The sequence below is a fragment of the Octopus bimaculoides genome, chromosome 12, assembly GCF_046866305.1.
Source record: "Octopus bimaculoides isolate indiv1 chromosome 12, ASM4686630v1, whole genome shotgun sequence".
Taxonomy (NCBI): domain Eukaryota; kingdom Metazoa; phylum Mollusca; class Cephalopoda; order Octopoda; family Octopodidae; genus Octopus; species Octopus bimaculoides.
Window position 1 is genome coordinate 68,838,371 of NC_142939.1, and position 5,820 is coordinate 68,844,190.

The following is a 5,820-nucleotide window of genomic DNA, read 5'->3' on the forward strand; positions in this document are numbered from 1 at the left end:
GATATCACTGATATCTTAACTGATATCTTCACTGACTTCTACTTTTAGGTTGAACGATACTTCACAATGTGGTGCAATTTATTCACACATAGCAATAGATTCATTCTATAATAGTGTCATCTACAACTCAGTTATCAAGATCACACTGTTTAATAATTGGTTTTTCTGAGTTTGCTAAGTAATATGAACGAGGTTTTCAAAATAAAGCAAGAAATAATGGATCTGAATCCAACAGGAAGTTTCTAAATTCATCCTTTTGAGCGTTTTGCGATAAAAAGAAAAAAAACATCTTTACCTAAATTCTCAAGAAGCCGAATGTAGAATTTTGATACGTATACAGGTAACACAGCAACATACATTCCAGAAAAGTGGTAAATATGTAAAAAGATTTTTGATCCACAGTTATATATTCGGTTTTATTGGTGTTTCTTCCTGTTGAAGTTAATTAATTATATTTCTATAGAAGTAAAACTATAGTAACATGTTACTCGCACGATTTTCTCTCGCTCTTCCTACATCGATCTAACACCCTGTTTTGTTATATATAAATATATAATTGTTATTAAGTAATGCGAAATAACTTTTAGCCATTAACATGCTACAGGTAAACAGGTGACAATGTAAGAAAATATAAATAACGAATTATCGGAAGAATAAAAGCAATCCAAATATCGTTGCGTGTGTGTGTGTGTGTGTGTGTGTGTGTGTTTGTAAGTGTGCTTCAGTGCGTGTGCGTGAGTATGTGTGTGCATTGTAAGTTCAACTTTGCTTCTTGGCATTCGGGGACGATAAATAAGTTACTTGTCCACCGTAGAAATCTATCCTTACATCTGGCTCACTCTTTTACATTGTTTCCTGTCTTGACAAATCAATTGTGCTTTGTTCTGAGAGTGGATGGATATCTCCACGTCTAAAAAATGTATAAAACAATACATCCGTTCTACGACGCTGGAAATGGCTTGATACCAAGATGAAAAGAACACAAGACAATCCAAGAATCGGTAAAAGTGATTCATTCGTATACAGTCGCGATATATGAAAGGTGAATATATTTATTTAACTACTGTTATACTTAGTGATACGGCTCTTTCGCAACTCGAAAAATGTTGTTATGATTTTTATATCAAACATTATTTCCCATACCTGAAGAAATAGACATGCTGCGTATTGTACAGAATACACCACTCCGCTCTCACTATCTCCAAACACTGATTCACATTCTTATCTTAATTTCTCCCCTCACCCTACCCAAACCAAGCTCTCCATCCCCTACTCTCAATTCCTCCGTCTGCGCAATCTCTGTAGTGACAACCGTGATTTTGAGACTCAGCCTCAACTCATGACTCGCTACTTCATCTTACGTGGATATCCTCTCGCCACTATCCATACTGCCTTTGCCAGAGCTCGATCTGTGGACCGTGCCTCTGCTCATTCTGATCGCACCCGTCCTGCCGTTGCCCGTCTTTTGTTTCCCTCACCCCACCACACCTCCATCCTGCCCCTCCAGCACACTATTCATCGAGTCCGACCCCTCCATCTCGCACATCTACTCCAAACTACCCCATCCCTTCTTCAATCGAGCCCATAAACTGCGTGACATCCTGGTTGCATTTCCAGTTTTACAATGTCATCAGGGTCCTTGACTGCCTGTGATAATTTTGTATCATCAACAGAGATGGTGGGAGTCGCTGACTGTACTGTTGGGAGTATCTCTGGCAGTATTTCTAGGAGAACCACCACAAAGAAGATTGGTGTCAGTACTGGTCCTTCAGGGATTCCACATTTCAAAAGGTATCTTTAGTTTTATTGATTTCAATTAATATTTGATACATATATTTTTATATGGTATTATAACAATATTATATATAAGAATTATTTTCAATATACCAATATAATTTATAATTTATATAATAATTTATAAAATAATCCTTATTTGATTTCATTTTATATTATATTATATTATATTTAGACTAACTTTTTTCTCTGTTTTACCTTTTACATAAGTCTGTAATGTAATATTTTATAAAATTATGTTTAAAAACTCATATTTTTTATATTTTATATTATTAAATGTTTATGTATCTATATACCCTCTGATACAGTTGTGTAGCTTATATAGCTTATAAAGAGTTGATAATCTTTTTTCATAAATCTAATTGTATAATACAATATTATATTATATATTTAGAATTGCATATTATGTTTTGTAGAATTTTTAATATAAAAATTTGATATTTTTATACATTTATATATCCTTTCATATACTTCCTAGCGTTTGTAATTTATAAATAATTTGTTCTATGGTCTTTATATATGGTCTTTATATAACTTACTAGATATGGGAATACTTATATTAATAGGTTTTTTAACCGTGCAATATTCATGAAATGATTACATGCCAAAATTGTTTAATATATTGCTTCCGAATGTACTCCCTTATACATTTCGTATACCTCTAATTCAATTACCTCTTATATTCGATACCATATCTTACGACATATACTTATCCTCCCGTAATGAAGAAAACAGTTCTTGTTATAGATTTAATAAATACTATGTATTTCTTTTATATAACAATTCAATTCAGTTATACATTCTATAGAATGATTTTTTCATTACCATTTCAATTTGCTTAAGAAAAGTCTTATTAGTTCTTAATTACAGTATCGCATTATTAGATTTTAAGTTAAATTTCTGTCCTTATTCTATATATTGATTAAAGTTATCTCAATTTAATATAATAAATTTGCTAAGTTATAGATAACTACCCATAGTTTTAATTGGATATTGAAACTGCATTCTTTAAGTTGCACATGTTGTAGATTACATTGAAAAACGACACAAAATGCACGTATTACTCTCCATTCCTACGCATTTATATTTCATGTGACTGTTGTATATTTCAGGAAGTAAAAGCAATCGCGGTATGTTTATTCGAATGAATTTCGAAATATCATTCATAGAAAGTAACTGGTAATATATATTCTGCAAATATCTCGATATATCGTATATAATAAACAACTTATTAAAATCAAAGACATTCTTACCTCGTACCATTTTATAATGGACTCAGATTTATTTTCCATGGCTATTTCCTTCTCAAATTACATCTGTTAGATTTGGAAAGTATTAGCACATAAAATTCATGTCTAGGAATGTTTGAACTAAAAGCAATCTCTAAGGATTGGAGGACACTCACTCATAGGAATTTACGTCTCGTTTTGTATCTAAAATATCAGCATAGATAACTGTAGTAACTTAAATGCTCACGTACATCTTTTAGATTTTATCTCCCTTAAGAAACTCGATAAAATACTTGACACACAGGAATACCTCGTTTGTATAACGTGCGTCATCTGCAATTTTTGTCCTGATCACACAGTGAATTGCTTGCATTTATTGCCTTCAGCCATAGATCAATGCACAAAACATAAAAAAAAAAAGTTAAACGGTTAAACATTTCTGACCTCAAATGATTAGGAATGTTTCACCTGAGAATGATACACGATTGAATAGAATAATGACGTTTAATACACATATCTACAAATAGAACAGGGTGATACACGTAGATTATTACAATACAAGCGATAGAGTGGCCTGTATATACCGGATTAACTGGCCAAAACTTTAATGTGTTTTGCCCCCGTCACGATCTAAATCTGCCCGGGTTAATTGTAAATTTGAAATCAACAGACTTAGTGAATTGATAATGACTTCCATATTTATGATTTTCCCTTATGTACCTTTCAATAGCGTATATAATATAATTTTTTAGAGGTCACAATACACGTATTAAAGAGCTACTAATAGTTACATGTTTTTTTTGTGGGATGCCACAGGCATTGTGCTTGTTGACGAGTTTCAAAATGGCCACACCATCAATGGAGAGTATTATGATAATGTAAGTTTTAAATTTTAAGAAGGTATGAAAAGTTATAATAAAAAAAAAAGAAATTAAATTTAAATTTAAGGTAACAGGGTATTGAAATATTTCAAAATTATGAAGCCACAAATGAAAAAATTACGAAATGAATAGAAAATAAAATTAAAATGGAAATTAAATACAGACATAAATTTATAAATTATAGAAATTATAAATAAAAAATTGAAATATTATTAGATAACAAAAGTATTCGTCTTTTGCCAGTTTCAGATCTTGAGATGCAGTCATGCGGGGGCACCACCGTTTGATTTGCTACACTTTCACAGAATCTCCTCCGATATGTGGCATTTGGTGGATGAGCGAGTTTGATGTTGCTACCCACATCTGATTTTCTTGCCGCAAAGTAAGATCATCAAGAACTCTTGAGAAAATGAAACCCAAATTTGTTTCGAAGACGTCTACATTCACTTCATGTAGGTTTGTTAGGTTTTCTAGGAGGATATTAAAGAGCTGTGAGCCTTGAAGTCAAAGCTGTTGCAGTATCTGGTTTTGTATCCTGATGGCAATGTTGGGATATTTGGTATTGATAAAGTGGTGCCTTATTCTGCTCTTTGTAATTTACAACTCTAAAGATTGGTATAAGTTCTTATAGGACTTTCCAGATCATGTCAATGCGTATCTTTCCCAGCTTCCTTCTTGTATTTTTCAATCCCTTCAAGTTCCTGACACATTGCATTGAAACGATCTTTTTTTGTGTAGCTTCTCTGGATTGCTTTGAGTCCCTTCATCAATTTTACTCTGGGTAAAATGTCCTCCAGGGGACCCTCACGGTTTCTTGTTCCTCCGTTCTGAAAGTTTGAAGGATCCATTCCGGCCAACGGCTTTCATTTAATTGGTGGAACTGAGCTCGTAACCATGTGGTTGGGTAAACATAATCCTTGTGTAGATATATCCCCATCTACACACGTTACAACTTATGCAGAAAATAATTGACAAAGTGAGTGGGTGAGTGAGTGTGTGTTTATTTGAGGGATAGAGAGAGAGAGAGATACGGAGAGGACGTGAGACAGTATGCTTTTACCTTTGATAATTTTAAACATTAAAGAGAGACTGAGAAGAAAAATTGAAAGAAACTAATCAGTTGATTAATTAATTAATTAATCAACCAATTCCGATACTGAAATGGAGAGCAGCGTGCATTAAATCAAAAGGTATAAAGCGCAAAATCTTACCGGTTTTGTATCAAATTTCCGTGTCGAACGAGCAACACAAATGTAAACAAAACAGAAAAAATTACGTCTACTTCGCAAAATTAAAACTCGTAACCTTTTCGCTGCATAGAAAGAACTCTTCTAGGAGTCAATTACATACGTCCGTTCAATATTATTGTTAATCAACGAAGTGACGAGGTTTTCCTGAGAACTGTATTGGGCCATCCCATAAATAATGCTGTGTTTTCCATTGCATGAACTAAAAATCGGAAGGGAACGGCATAAACTAACTCCAGCAACATGCAATAAAAGCAGGTAATAAATTTACCTTTATTTATTCTTAGTGCATGTTTTGAAGAGTGCAGTTCGATCTTAACAGATATTTCTTCAAAGCTATAATGGAAGTGAAAAAGGAGCATATTCGCCATATTTTGTGTTATGAGTTCAATAAAGGCTACAATGCAACGGAAAGTACGAAGAATATTAATGCAGTATATGGGGGTTGGACAATAAGCTTAAGCCGGTGTTAACGGTGGTTCCAGAAATTCCGAGCTGGAAAGAACGGTCCGGAAGAGTAGCCTCGTTCTGGAAGATATTTAGAGCTCGACGAGCTTGTCCTGCAAGACCGTGAGGGAACAAAATCCCATTGTAACTGTTGAGGAACTCTCAGAGAAGTTTAAACTTAGTCATTCAACCAATCATTCATGTCAGCCATAGGACTTATAA

At 33.5% G+C, this 5,820-nt stretch overlaps 1 pseudogene; it reads right to left on the reverse strand.

Annotated features, from left to right (window-relative positions):
• LOC149133142 (uncharacterized) overlaps positions 1-3,086 on the reverse strand; it is a 57,165-nt pseudogene extending 54,079 nt beyond the window's left edge.
• Positions 3,087-5,820: the final 2,734 nt, after the last annotated feature.